Source organism: Oryza sativa, chromosome 2 (assembly GCF_034140825.1).
Source record: "Oryza sativa Japonica Group chromosome 2, ASM3414082v1".
In the NCBI taxonomy this organism is placed as follows: Eukaryota; Viridiplantae; Streptophyta; class Magnoliopsida; order Poales; family Poaceae; genus Oryza; species Oryza sativa.
In genome coordinates, this window is record NC_089036.1 from 15,945,491 (window position 1) to 15,953,293 (window position 7,803).

Sequence of the window (7,803 nt, forward strand, 5' to 3'; positions counted from 1 at the left end):
AAATAAATTTAACCAATATTTTATATTATAAAATATATAAAAAATTTAACAATATACTACCTATAGCAATATTTTGGGACGGAGGAAGTATAATTTTATTGAATTATTTTTTAAAAACTAACTGATATATATATATATTAAAAATTTATTTATAGTTAAAGATTTTAAAATTTGATATTAGTGTTGTTCTAAACATATTATCAAGTTGGAGGGAGTAAATGGTAGGATACATGGCTCAGGGCCTGTTTAGTTCGCGAAATGAAAATTTTTGGATGTTACATAGGATGTTTGACCGGATGTCGGGAGGGGTTTTCGGACACTAATGAAAAAACTAATTTCATAACTCGCTTGGAAACTGCGAGACGAATCTTTTGAGCCTAATTAATCCACCATTAGCACATGTGAGTTACTGTAGCACTTATGGTTAATCATGACTAATTAGGCTCGAAAGATTCGTCTCGCGATTTCCTCCTTAACTGTACAATTAGTTTTTCTTTTAATCTACATTTAATACTTCATACATGTGTCCAAAGATTTGATGTGATGTTTTTGGGATCTAAACGAGGCCTCAGTTTACATCCGTTGGCTCTTATATCGATATTTACGTTTATCAACTATTAAACAGTTCATTTTACCCCCTTAAAGGCTGTGTTTAGTTCACACCAAAATTAAAAGTTTGGTTGAAATTGGAACGATGTGACGGAAAAGTTAAAAGTTTGTGTGTGTAGAAAAGTTTTGATGTGATGAAAAAGTTGGAAGTTTGAAGAATTATTTTGGAACTAAACACGGCGTAAATCAAAGTGATTTTCATCCACATGATATTAATGCAGTTGACCAAACCGTGGTGTTCACATGTTGTTGACCACCTCTTTGATGGTTCTCCTCCTTATGTCCTCCATCCCTCTTTCTATCCCCTCTGAGTAGCGTCAATTTAACGATACAGGAGATATGTAAGCAGTGTCAAGTTGAAAGAGTTAAGGCATGTTTAGTTCACGAAAAGAAACTTTTTGAATGTCATATTAGATGTTTGATCGGATATTGAAATGGGTTTTTGGACATGAATGAAAAAACTAATTTCATAACTCGTCTGGAAATCACGAGACAAATCTTTTAAGCCTAATTAAATTCATCATTAGTATATGTGTGTTACTGTAGCACTTATGGCTAATCATGGACTAATTAGGCTCAAAAGATTCGTCTCGCAATTTTCCCCCCAACTGTGCAATTAGTTTTTTTTAATCTATATTTAATGCTCATGCATGTGTCAAAGATTCGATGTGATGTTTTTGGGAAAAATTATTGGGGAACTAAACCAGGCCTTACATTGTGAGAAAGTTTGTGTTATGTCCTTTCTCTCCTTATGTCCTGCTGCGTTCGGCAGCGTTAGATTGTGAGAAAGTTTGTTTCGTTTTCCGCACGTACGAACTATTAAATGGTGTGTTTTTTTTAAAAAATAATATACGAAAGTTACTTTAAAAAATTATATTAATTCATTTTAAAGTTTAAAATAGTTTATACTCAATTAATTATATGCTAATAGCTCACCTCGTTTTTTACTCTCCTCTCCTCTCAAACTCACCCAGGCAACAAAAACAAATACAGTCGTTGTGTGCGATGTCTTGAGCTAGAAACAGAAAAGCAACACGAGCAGTGCCAAGATGAAGACAGACTATAGAGTTGTCAGTTGAACCTTACGTCCGTTAACTTCGACAACTGGTGTAGCCCCTCTTTTTTATAGTTCCCAGCTTGATTTCACAAAATTTAGCAGGCAAAATTTGCTACTCCATCCGTTTTATATTGCAAGACTTTCTAGCATTATCCATATTTATATGGGTGTCAATGATATATATATGACTATATTCATTGACACCCATATAAATATGGGCAATGCTAAAAAGTCTTACATTATGAAACGGATGAAGTACAAGACACTAAAAAAAGTGTAATTAGCTGAGAGACACCGTAAAAACGTGACACGGCTGATGAACACTATAAAAATTATGTAATTATCTGTAGGATACTGGAAGTAATATTTTATAATTTCTGGATCAGAAGAGGTGATTTTTTTTTTTTGAAATGGCAAGATTGCCCCTGGCGCTGCTCCTCTCGAATCGCTCGCCCTGTCACGGACCGCCGCCCTCGCGCGCAGCCACCTCCTACGCACCCTTAGCTCCTGCAACATCTCGGGTCCCTCGACATTGCATTGCCTCTTCTTCTTGTTCCAACCAACCAAAAGGCAAAGGCCAAATCTTCTTCTTCCTCCATTGCTTCAGCTCATCCGCTCCAATCACCTAAATTTACAGAAGGCGACTTGGCAAGAGGATGCGGAGGAGAGATAGATATAGGTAGTGTGATACTAGCTTGAAAAGGAGGGATTTTTTGTTGTTGTTGGATATTTGGAGAGTGAGGAGATGCCGACTGGTGCGATGAAGAGGCTGTTCGTTGAATTGTTGTAGGCGTCGAACTCCGGCAGGGAGGCGACGGTGCTGTGCGCGCCTCGGCCGCGGAGGATCCAGATCCACCCCTGCAGCGCTGACCTCATCCTCAGCCCTCCTCACTTCCTCCTCACCTCCAACACCACCAACAAGGTGAGATTTCTCTCTCAAATCTGAAACATAAATCATCTCTTTCCTCTCTTTTTTTTATGTTTGTTCTTGCAAAAAAAAAGTAGAAAAACTTGTTCTTGATGTGTTTTCTCTTTTGTTCTTGATTTTTTTTCTCCTTGTATTGTTCTCGGTGCCTGGGGCAATCGTGAGCAGGAGGTGGCCGCGCACAAGGCAGCAGCGCCGGTGCTTCGTGACAGGGCGAGCGAGCCGGAGAGGAGCAGCGCTAGGGGCAATCTCGCTATTTCAAAAAAATTCTCACCTCTTCTGACTCAGAAATTATAAAATATTATCTCCAGTGTTCTACAGCTAATTAAATAATTTTTTAGTGTCCATTAGCCGTGTCAATTACACATTTTTTTAGTGTCCCATTGCAAATTTTGCCAATTTAGTATGACTCTTCACAAGAATGCGAAATTCGAATCTCAAATAATCCTTCTCAAGGTGTTAGCAAGATTGCAAGAAACTGTTCCTAATTGATTGGTGAGTTGAAATGATACAATTCGATGAATTATTTCTTATTATATTCATCAGGCTATTAGGGAGCAATCAGTACGTATGGGCGTAGAACTACATGGCAAATTGGTAATTAGAAAATAGAAAGGCGTGGACTTGTACATCCAAGCATGCATGAACAGAAGATTAGCTAATGAGAACGAAACTACAAGGCGGGTTAGTTGATTCTATGATTTTGTCAGTACCAAGTATAACACATACCTTCTATACATGAGTTCGTGGTATACGAGAATACCATATACCTAATGGAATATGAGAAGGCATCCTTTGATTAAGTAAATACAGCGGATAAAAAAAAAGTATCTTCCCAAAACAGAATGTGTTAGAGTCGTAATCAGGGAAGATAAGGTCTCCTTAGTTCGTATCATGTTCTATTTTTTCCAACTTCTACTTGGAGAGTAATAAATGATGATCTTCGTTATAAATACAAGACGCCATAGAAGGAGAGGGGACCGACTAAGACAAGGAGAGGGACAGACTAAGACAGAAGACAAGCAAATACAGATCTAAACAAACCCAATATAGAAGCCACAAAGACCAGCATGAGGGATAGCTACCTCCAATCTCACTGAGTTCATGTTTGAGAAAGAAGACTACACTGTAGCGCCGACTACGTGTGAGAGCTCCATGCCGTCAAGCTGACAGAGATTAAATTAGGTCATCCCAAATCTTCTACTCTTGAGATGAGATACTGATATATAAAAGCAATACTGGCTTTGCCCAAAAGGAGTATAACTATTACCTGTCATTTAAGGGGCCCGAACCTGTATAAAAATCCATGTCTCTCATCTCTTTTACCTCAATATCGCGTATACTCTGTTCCAACTATCCCCACACTCTACAAATACCATATATGGATATATCTTTGTTAACAGGTTTACCCAAAATATGGCAGATTTGAAGATTTCAATAATACTACACATACGTTAAATGCCAACTGGAAATAATTAATCTCCGGTTGTCAGGTTTTTAATCTTGATTTTTGATATATGACTTGTAGACAATAATATTTTCAACTTCGCAGAAATTTATTTTTTGGATGACAGTATGAGCATGTTCAATCTTCAATTTGTTCACTTTGTGAATTTTGGCACATTTTATTATTACCAATTTTTGATAACGTTGGACGTGTTTGCTTTGCAACCTTTCTAAATTTCGGCTGTGTTTTTATGAAAATAAACTTAAATAACATACTAAAATTTGATAAGGTGAAGATGGAAAAAGTATAGGAAGTCAAACTTGTTGTACCAAAATGTTACAAGCTTCTTAAATAGGCCTACAAATCAGAAAATTAGGCGTTGCTTTATTACTCGTAGAAGAATGTTTCACTACTAGTTTAGCACATGTTTGAGACTACTAAAATCATGAAACATGGTTGAATCATGGATTGAAACACTTTCTTCTAATACATGAAACATCAAGCTTCCACTGCTGAAACGTCAACAAATCCACAATAATCAAAGAGAAAAATGGAAATACCATTAAAACATCACGATACATTGGCTGAAACACAAAAAAAATATCACAAAATATACCAATTAGATCTAGCTTCTTCCTCCCCTCCAATGGCGTGCTCTAGACTATGTGACAATGAGTGGCAGCGGCAAAGGGGTAGTAGGCTGAATCAGAGATATCCAATACTTCAACAACCTAAGGGTTGTGGAGCCCGATGAACTCCGACCTAAGCGGAAGGGCCAATCGTCGATGATTGTGTTGTTGGTGGAGGACAAGACCGGATAAAGGGCGTCAGTGGTGACAAAGCGGGGGCAATGTGGCTCGGGGGGGAGGGGGGTAGCGGTGTTCCTAGTAAAGGTTGGGGGTGACGCCATCCTCTCCTGGTGAGTGTGTGAGAGAGAAAAGTGGGCGTATGAGAAAGAAGAGAGAAAGGGAGTCAAGGAGGTAAACAACTGGTTGGGAAGAAGCTCGATATTTCGCTATCCATTGAGCACACGATAGCTGGCGTTCTCGTAGTAATTTAGCACTATTTGATTTGCTACCAAATTTACTAAAATGCCGGTAATACAAAAACTTATCTATGTTGGCATTGCTCTTATTAGAGCATCCACAATATAGGGACACTAAAGGAGATAGAAGAACAAAAGACCGGCTCCTATACGTTGCATACAAACCTTTTGCATCGGTACTAGCCTTGGTGTTCTTTTTTCCTAAAGATAAAGATGAAGATTAAGTTTTTACACAAAACGAGGTGGTATTAACGTATGATTGATTGAGTTTTAATTATTACAAACTTGAAAATATATTAATATGATATTTTAGAGCAACTTTCATATAGAAAATTTCCGCACGATACGCAACGTTTATCAGTTTGAAAAGCCACGAAAATCTTAATCTTCATCCAACTCTTGTCAGAGAAAAGAACATGACCTTAAAGAAAGAGAAGAAACGATCTCAAGTTAAGCATCAGGTGTTCTAAAAAAAAAAAGCTAAGCACCAGGTAGCAAGGATATATTTTAGGTACACCTAGAAACATCAGTCAATGGAAAGCAATTTTGCGAGAGAAGATGCTCTACTTTTTCTAGTTTAATATTCCAAGGTGATGGGCATGCACAACCAGGGACACTCTATGGGTGCCCTCACTAACTGAGGGCACTTTCTGGGGAACTCCTCATACAATGGAGGATACCCCTGGTGGTCCAATGAGTGTCCCTAACCCAAAAAGCCCATGTAGCTATTTTACTATACTACCCCTCTCTTATCCCCCTCTCTCTTCCCCTCATTTACTCCATCCGCCTCCTCCTACCAACTGGCGCACTCATCTCATCTTGTGCTCGCCTCCTCCCTTCGCTTCTCGTGTCATTGCTGCCACCGGACTCCGACGCAGCTCTTACCCCCGCAGCCGCCTCCTCCTCCCACTCCTTGCGCTCCTCCTCCGGCTCTGCGCAAGCGCGCTTGCGATCGGGGCACGAACTCTGATGGCGGATGGCGGGCGACGACGGCTGCTGCTGGCGGATACGGAGCGTGTCGAGTGGGTGGTCCGCCAGCATCCCGGCCATGCCTTTGCTCTTCTTCCTCTTTGATCTGGATTTGCTTGCTCTTCTTTCTTCCTTCCCGATCTGGATTTTGGATGTGGGTCTGTAGTGCGGCAGTCAACGTGGGTTCCCAGTGTGGCTCCGAATTGGCCGATGGCGACTCGTCGGCGGGCGATTCCTCCGGCGGCTACTCCAGCTCTGCCAAGGGGTGGAATAGGAATACGAGCTGGGGAATCGATATCCACATGAGCCCGTCGCCCCCCAATACGTCTCTTGGCTGCGTCGCTCGGCCGAAAAGTGGCGAGAGACGCGTCCCTCAGCCGGGGGACACGCTCCATCGTGGGGAGCCGGCGCGGACGGAAAAGCGGACGTCCGTCGGCGAGGGAACGACCCAGAGACACGCATTTGCCAAGAGAGATGCTACACTGTGAAATTTTTTTAAATGAGATGTTTGCACATGTGGTAGAGATGTTAGTACCTTAAAGTAAAGGGTATTATACATTGCGGATCCTATATAAAGCAAAATTGCACGAGGCCTTTGGTCCTTTGCTCCTCCGAAGGACCACGGTTCCCTGCATGGCACGTGTTAGAAACGAATCTCAAAGCAACTGGTCTCCGTATCTCAGTCTCTCTCCCTTTTTTCCTCCTCCCCTGTTCGGTGCGGCGGCCGGCGGCGAGCTCGTGCACATGGAGGCGGCGGCGCACGATGGAGATACCTCCTTCCCATTAGGCTCGGTGGCAAGGTTTCGCGCATGGATGGTGGGGGGAGGCGGGGAGCGGTGAGCTCGCGCACATAGGGAGCGTTGCGGCGGCGGCGTGAGCGTCAGCTTCCATAGACTCGCTGAGTTGTCCGTCTTCTCGCTGATTCCCTCCGGCCGGCGTTGGTGCCATTCCCCGTGGCAGCGGGCTCCCATGGCGCTCACCAAACTGGTGCGGCGGCGCAATTGCTGGAGCACGCGGATGGGTTCATGGGTCCCCGGGTGTCGGGAAATGCTGGCTGGGGCCATCCATTTATTATTTATTATTGTTATTATTATTGTTAAGTCTACTACATTCCAATATGCCTCCATTAATGGTTACACATATAGCATAAATAGCACAGATTGTTCATTCCAGTGTTGTTGAGGAGCTTTATTTATTATACACATGCCTCTGAGCATAACTTCTTTTTTTTCCTCTTCTTGCAGAACTCTTGGAAATCAACGGAATTCAGTAGGATCTGTGAGTAGTTTGACTGTTGAATTAATGAATTGTAGATGCAGTCTCTTTTGTCTAATATAAGTAGCACATAATCCATATTTAGATGTTTTATTTCTTTCATGTCAGCAATGCATGTTTGCTAGCACTTATTTTCTTGTTATCAGAAAGGAAACAAATGGCATTCCATAATTCCATTACATTGTTAGCGCGCCATGCTGGACATAGTTTTTCTAACAATTGATCATGGTGCTTTTTTATTTCTCTCTGAAATCTGATGAGCTACTCCTACAATACATGGCCTGTTTAAGTTTGTGCTGACAAAACATAGAACTGCCAAATATAGTTATCTGCACGACATAGAAAGTGAGATCAGCAATACACCACTTTTAGTTTCAGGTGACAAGTTTTATGCAATACAACATTTGAAATCTTCCTATTCTTCACTGATTCAATCTCTTTGATGGAATAAGTTCAACAATAGCCCTATTTGACCT

General features: G+C 41.2%; 1 long non-coding RNA gene across 1 annotated transcript; it reads left to right on the top strand.

The window, feature by feature from the left end:
* The first annotated feature begins 2,185 nt into the window (after positions 1 to 2,185).
* On the top strand, positions 2,186 to 7,579 carry LOC4329304 (uncharacterized). Its single transcript, XR_001543820.3, has 3 exons — positions 2,186 to 2,345; positions 2,457 to 2,588; positions 7,297 to 7,579. It is a non-coding gene; the product is annotated as an uncharacterized lncRNA (long non-coding RNA).
* Positions 7,580 to 7,803: the final 224 nt, after the last annotated feature.